The sequence below is a fragment of the Triticum urartu genome, chromosome 3 (genome assembly GCF_003073215.2).
Source record: "Triticum urartu cultivar G1812 chromosome 3, Tu2.1, whole genome shotgun sequence".
Lineage (NCBI taxonomy): Eukaryota > Viridiplantae > Streptophyta > Magnoliopsida > Poales > Poaceae > Triticum > Triticum urartu.
The window spans coordinates 52784663-52792272 of record NC_053024.1 but is presented as its reverse complement, the minus strand read 5'-3'; the positions used below and the strand labels follow the sequence as shown (position 1 = coordinate 52792272).

Below are 7610 nucleotides of genomic sequence, written 5' to 3'. Positions count from 1 at the left end.
AGCGGAGAAACAAGAACTTTGATCCAGGTAAAGAACTAAATATTTACATTGTTGAAATAAGATGTGTAGGCTGCAATGTGAATTACATGTTGCAGCTTTGTTAACTATTATTTGTTACTTGTTGATGCAGCTGAATGGTGGTCCAATCATGGATCAAGTGCACCAAATATCAGGGTACTGGCTATGCAGATTTTGAGCTTGACATGCAGATCAGCTTGTGAGAGAAACTTCAGTGTTTTTCAGCAGGTAAGAATGTAGTACAAAGTACAAACTGTCAACATATCCTTTATATGCACATATGTTTCTTTTTCTTACTGATGTTTATTTACTTGCAATGTACAATCAGGTTCAAGGCAGCAAAAGGCGCAACAGGCTACTTCATGACAAAATGAGAGATCTTGTCTTCATCAAGGCAACTCCCAACTTGAACAAAAGAGAATGAACAAAGACAGGGATCCACTTGTGGACAAAACACATGCAGATGTTGTAGAAGATGAAGATAACGAGTGGATCACAGGAATTGTGCCGGTTCCAGTTGTGGATACTGCAGATGAACCTGGAGAAGAACCAATACCACAACCGAGAGCAAGAGCTGCTGCGTCAAAAAGAAATAAATCTCGTCAGCCTAGGAAGAAGTTGCTCCCAGTTTTTCGTGATGATGAGCTGCAATCTGTGGGTTCTTCTTCTGATTCGGATGATGATGCCATGGCAGCAAGTTCATCTGATTCTGATTGAGCTTCTGCATCGTTGTTGGCTGGCTCCTAAAGTCCTAAGTCCTTATTTCTGCTATTCTGGACCTTGCTTGTTGGCTGTTTAATTTATCTGTCTACTTTGTTTGTCTAAAATCTGAATGTATGAACTCTGAACAGTGCTATATGCCTATATCTGGACCATGCTTTGTTATCTGAACAATGTTTTAGCCTTGGTTTTAGCTGCTGAAATCTGTCATTTGTGTTGATATATCTGTCATTTGTATGCTATATGCTGAAATCTGAATAATGTTTTGTGAAACGTATTTTGCAAAATAGCACGCTATTAGCACACTATTTCGTTTATAGCGTTTTTTTGAAGGCTGAGCTATTTCAAATAGCGCGCTATTTTTTTCCTTGCTAAGAACCCATGAACAATTTTTCTAGATCGCTGAGGGGTACAGACTCGGAGTATTGAACTGATCTAGCAGCCCCACACACTGCCTGCTCAGAGACGCAGCAACAGCGTTCAATGATCAGAGACTCTAACTTCTGTGAATGTGCCAGCTTCGATACTCCAACATCAGTCACACCTTCACAGAGCCGGAGCGTGAGATTAATCAAGCATGGGGCATGCACAATGAAACCCAGCCCAGAATTAGTTATAGCCTCGCAATCCACAAGCTCGAGAGTCTCCAGTAATGGAGCAGAAGAGAGGGCCTTCATTCCCTTGTCATTAAAGAAGTTAGCACCCCTTAGCACGAGCACACGAATCGGACAAGACTGAATGAGAGCCACTAGGCCCTTCCGTGTGAAGCCTATTTCTGACTGGTACATGGGAGAACAATCTGCAAATGTGAGCTCAACAGTCTCAAGCATAGGGCAGCTAAGAGCTAGAGCCTTAAGGCTGTTATCAGTAAATGCCGTCCTGAAATCATCGGGATAATACTAAGGATCCAGCGAAAGTGAGATGCTTTTAAGGTTGTTGCAGCTCTGGGATAATGCAATCATATCGTTGTCATTTAGACCCCGAACATACTCCAAGCAAAGCTTCTCCAGTGCTTTGCACCTCCCAAGGAGAAAACGAAGTCCTTTTCCTGTCGCAATTTCAATAGATCCCAACTTCAAGTCCTTCATGTTCTCACAACTGGAATCATACATGTTCAGGCTATGAGGGTCGTATGAGGGATCATAGCCCCCATTAGGACCAGCCCACCTATTACGAAAGAATCTTTTCTTGATTTCAAACACAAACTTCTGTAGATTTATCCATCCCGAGCCAAACTTCAGGAGGTCATCCTGGCTGATGCCCTCGCAATTCTTTACTACAAGCTCCTCCAATGATCCTACAGAGCCAAGGTACTCCAACCAATCTTTGCTACCTACTTTGTTGCAGTCAATAATGTGAAGAGCAGAAAGACTCTGGCAATGAACAGACACAGTGAGAAGCCCTCTTGAAGTTATGTTTGGTGTGGACGTCAACCTGAGGGACGCTAGTTTCTTGGAATAGGCTAGATAACCAAGACCGGAGTCATCGATGTATGAGCAAAAGCTTAAACCGAGACTAGCCAGAGAGGGGCAGTGAGATGATAACACAGAGAGGCCTTGGTTGTCCAACTGATTGCCATGGCCTGCCGTCCAACCGGAGTAGTCGATTTCCACTTTACACAAACTAGTAATCGTGTGCGTGCAAATGCACGTATCTAAGTAAAATTGATCATTATTCAATTTGCATGCAGGTACAAATCTGAACAAATGATTTTAAGAACATAACTAACATATATATATATATATATATATCTTTTATTTGAAATTGCTGCTTCACCCCAGAAATAAAAAGCAAACAAAATTCCAATTATCATCTACATGCAAGCCACATATTGATCAACGCAAATACTGCAAAAACATACTATTTCAAATGCAAGAAACTTATAATCTTTGTACACAATTTTATCCGAGCTAAGCGAAATCACAGAAGTACTCCTTGCACAGCAGTTTTACAATTTATACAGTTAATTGTATAATTTCCAGATTTTAGGAAAATAAGAACTTCTGCTACTATAGACTTATAGAGATCTTATTCGAAGATGATACCATTCAAACATATTAAAACAGATTTTTCTTTACGGGAATACACTCACAAAACAACAAACATCAATAAGAAACTCTTTATATTAATATTTCAAATGACTTACATAATTTTCAATATATATCAAAAAACTTGAAACAGGTCTATGCCTATATGATTGGCTTGCAATTCCATGCGTGACTCTATTCTATTGTTTGATGCTCTAACTCTTCACATCTTCTATATAACAAGACATACTTTGTACTACTCTTCACATCTTCTCATTAACGACAAATACATGATTATCATCGCAACTAACAGTCAAGAGAAATGAATGGAAGATGGAAAGTACCTGTCAGCATCTCCCTTACTCCCAATATTATGCTTCCTCTCTCTGTTTCCTTCCCTTCTCCGGATTCTTTTCATCAAACTAACAGCATGAAGGAGAAAATCAATCAAGCATACCAGTCAAGAGAAACAAAATATAAAAACATGAATAAACCTTGTCTCACTTCAATGCAAATCTGGGATACTTGTGGGCACCGAGCCGCTGATTATCCTGCTACTCGTTGGACTGCTCAATGCAAATTACCCAGAAGGTTCAGCTTTGGTGGTCCTGCAAGCAAATATCTTGTCTGGATATAATAATAGTAGGGACAAACTTAAAAACTTTATTAGATGCCCCTGATGCACCGTAAGGCCTTCCAGTGGTAGCTTGAACAGCCCAACAGTATAGACCTTTAAATCAGGTACCAACATGAAAATATAGAGGAAGATTCCATACATTCTTGTAGGTGAAGAAAAAACCCTAGTTAGTAGTTGTTGCAAGCTTGCAAGTACATATGTATTGTAAGATTCTACATACAATATGATATATCAGTCCAGTAAAAGTGGTGACAAGTCTATACATATTGCAGCATTGTATACATAGTAAGATATGGGGTGAAGATAACATATCATTACAAAACTCAGTCCCCAAAAGTGAGGTCAACCTTCTGCATATTTGCACGGGAAACACAATATAGTCAGACATATGGAAAATGTATTTACATGCCAAAATCATACAATTAGATGGCATATATTTAGACATTTGTTCAGACTGTCTTATTTTTTTATAAAAAGTAGTACAAATATGCTAATGCTGCTATCGTTCTTCTTATGTAAGCAAACGCCTTCTAATGGATGGCATGGAAACTTGTTTTCTAAAATGCATTCAGAAGGATAAAAGTTTCCTCTTCTTATGTAAGCAAACGCCTTCTAATGGATGGCATGGGAACTTGTTTTCTAAAATGCCTTCAGAAGGATAAAAGTTTCACATGGAAACTTATTTTATAAAATGCCTCTAGAAGAATACATGAACTATACATATGAGAAAATCCCTGTTGTTTAAATTGAAATTTTATTAATGACGTTGAAGTTGGGATAGAAAATATTTATGTTACCCATTCGTCTAGCAAATAACAAAAAAATGACCATATATATACTTGCATCAAAATCAATTTTAGTGTCTTGCACAATTACTTCTCGAACCCAGTGCTGGTACGGATGCTTGGCTAGGAGGTATGTAAAAGTCCTAAATGAAAATAAATATACACTCCTACTTGTTTTATCTAATTCAATCATGCATATCGGTGAATAGTAAAAAAACATATTGGTTCAGGAATAGGAGTTAATCTGAAGCATGTGTGTTGTTCTGAACTTATCTCTGGCTGCTCTCTCCTCCTCCTCCCGGTTGCTCTGTTGATATCCTCTTTCAGAAGCACATTCAGTAGAAGGAACAAAATTGAGTTTGAAGGAGAACCGTATTTTTAGAAGAAAAAAACAACGGAAATTTAGTACAGGTCAAATTCAGTAGCTTCACAAAAATATGCAATTGATACACATCATTTTGGGCCATGCTTAAGAACAATACCAATTACAATTTAAGATTGCTTATTGTGCCACCGAATTTACGTAAGCCAAATTGGCAATGGATGCCAGGTTGCACGTACATTAGGGAATAGGTGAAAGCATCTTACAAGGAATACCTGTACCTGTAGTGCGTTATGGAGTTGTACACGTCAACTGGAGATTAATTTGCGAAGGGCCGTACAGAGAACGAATGCCCAAGAAACAAGCACAAAGGCAGATTTTCTCAGAGATGAGTGCAACCTCCGATGCACAAGGATCGACCAAGGACGTGAATCGGCGGCCGCTCTTGCATGGGTCCACGTCCCCAGCGACGGCACCTCCTGACCTACGTGGGCATTCGTTTCCGGCGGCACATGCCCGACAGTAGCACCCTTGGCAGCCGAGGCTTCGCGTCGAGAGTTGGGTTGGGGCAGGTGCCGTGCGTAGGGCAGCGGAGGCGCGTGGTAGTGCAGTGCCGGCGGCTCGCGCGTAGAGGGCCACCAGCGACGGCGGTGGCGGCAGGTCCTGCGCGCCTCGCCGCGTCGCCGGCCGAAGAACGCCCTCGCCTAGGGTCAGGCCGGCGGTGGAGCGGTCGGTGGCCCCAGCGAGATGAGGCAGTGAGTGCGGCGACGGCGGCGGCGCAGCATACTGCAGCGATCTTGGGGAGTACAGACGGCCTAGCAGTTGGGGCGAATTGTGGACGCAGAGGTGAGGCGGAGAAGAGGTAGTGCGGGCGATTGTGTTGTATGAGGACGTAGAGGTGCGGGGATTAGTTGTCGATGGGTTGATTAGTGGCTTGTTGCGTTAAACATCTGGACATTTTAGTCCCTTGGATCTGATAGATAGATGGTCGTCCTTATTTGGATCTGCCCCTCTCTTCTTTTTATAGTGGTAGTAGATTAGGGAATCGGGTGCACACGATGTCAAGGCTTCTGTAGCAGGGCAAAGGCCACATCCAACATGGATAGCACCCCTCTGATCTTCCTCAATCCTGTAGAGCCGCTTCGACACAAGGGAAAGAGAATTCAGATCACCTGCCATGATGATCCTTTTGAGGAACTCTGCAAACAGTTCCTCCGGGAGATCCTCCATCGAGCAATGCAGTGTGCAAGTATGGTAATCCTAAGGTTCAAGGCAATGGCGGAGACAGGGGGACCAGCAGGGGCCCTGGCCCCTCTGTCGGTGTCAAAACCGGCGGATCTTGGGTAGGGCGTCCCGAACTGTGCGTCTAGGCCGGATGGTAACAGGAGACAAGGGACACAATGTTTTACCCAGGTTCGGGCCCTCTTGATGGAGGTAAAACCCTATGTCCTGCTTGATTAATATTGATGATATGGGTAGTACAAGAGTAGATCTACCACGAGATCAAGGAGGCTAAACCCTAAAAGCTAGCCTAAGATATGATTGTTGTATGATGAAGTTGTCCTACGGACTAAAACCCTCCGGTTTATATAGACACCGGAGAGGGTTAGGGTTACACAAAGTCGGTTATAATGGTAGGAGATCTTGAATATCCGCATCGCCAAGCTTGCCTTCCACGCCAAGGAAAGTCCCATCCGGACACGGGATGGAGTCTTCAATCTTGTATCTTCATAGTCCTGCAGTTCGGCTGAAGGTATAGTCCGGCTACCCAGACACCCTCTAATCCAGGGCTCCCTCAGTAGCCCCTGAACCAGGCTTCAATGACGACGAGTCCGGCACGTAGATTGTCTTCGGCATTGCAAGGCGGGTTCCTCCTCCAAATTCTTCATAAAAGTTTGTAAACACCAAGAGTAGTGTCCGGCTCTGCAAAATAAGCTTCCACGTATTGCCATAGAGAGAATAATATTAACACAAATCTAATCTGCTGACGTATTCCGCAGCGTGACATCACACTACGGCCTAGCCTTTATTCGAATCGTTTTTACTTTTCCACCTCAGCGTGTTTTGCGAGGCGATTTCCTTGGCACGTCTTGTCAAAGCAGAGATCGTGTCCCCTTTATTTACGGGATTCTCATCAATACGGACGTGGGTAACCCAATCGTGCTCGTTAGCATGTTTTCTCGATTAAAGGTGAGTCCCAAACGGTTACGGGGAGGGCTCCTGGTATTCAACCTCTTATAAAGAGACCAAGGCCTTACTCCTTTTCTCCAATCTCAAAACAAGTTCGCTTGTCGCCTCGAGTTCCAACACCCTAGGCTCCAGATTCCAGGCGCTTCAGACCTTCGACAATGTCCGGTTCCGACCTTCGAGGCTGATGGATGCCCTCCTCCATCACAGAGGAGGACATGCTAAGGTTGAGAGAGGCTAAGTTTTTGACTGCCGAAATTTCGCATAGGTTGCCTGCTCAAAGGCAGGCTATTCCCAGTCCCCAGCCTGGTGAGAGCGTAGTGTTCATGTCTCACTTCCTTCAGGGTTTAGGCTTCCCGATGGATCCCTTCGTGAGGGGGTTGATGTTCTATTATGGGCTGGAATTTCACGACCTAGCTCCGGAGTCCATCCTCCACATTTCCTCATTCATTGTTGTGTGCGAAGCGTTCCTCCGTGTTACTCCTCACTTCGGATTATGGCTCAAGACTTTTGGAGTGGAGCCAAAGATGATCGAGGGACGGCACGCAGAGTGCGGAGGTGATGTCATAAGTAAGAATGCCGATGCTCCATGGCCCGAGGGCTCCTTTCAAGAGGAGCTCGGCTTGTGGCAACGAGAGTGGTTCTATATCACCGCTCCCAGGAGTGCCAAGTGGGTGGCGCCTCCTGCCTTTCGCTCGGGTCCCCCACCACGGCTAGCGTCATGGGTCAACAAAGGATTAGATTGGGGGTTATCCAAAGATGTGCCCTTGTTGCAGGGCCGCATTAGGGATCTCTTAGAAAGAGACCTCAACCTGGTCAAGGTGACGCAGGTCATGCTGATTCGCCGAACATTGCCCGGCAAACGTCGCTCCCTTCGTCTGTGGGAGTTTAATCAGGAGGGACCACGAGCTCTC

The 7610-nt window shown here is 44.0% G+C and overlaps 1 pseudogene; it reads right to left on the bottom strand.

Annotated features, from left to right (window-relative positions):
* Window positions 1-1109: 1109 nt before the first annotated feature.
* Window positions 1110-5739, bottom strand: LOC125546646 (annotated as a pseudogene).
* Window positions 5740-7610: the final 1871 nt, after the last annotated feature.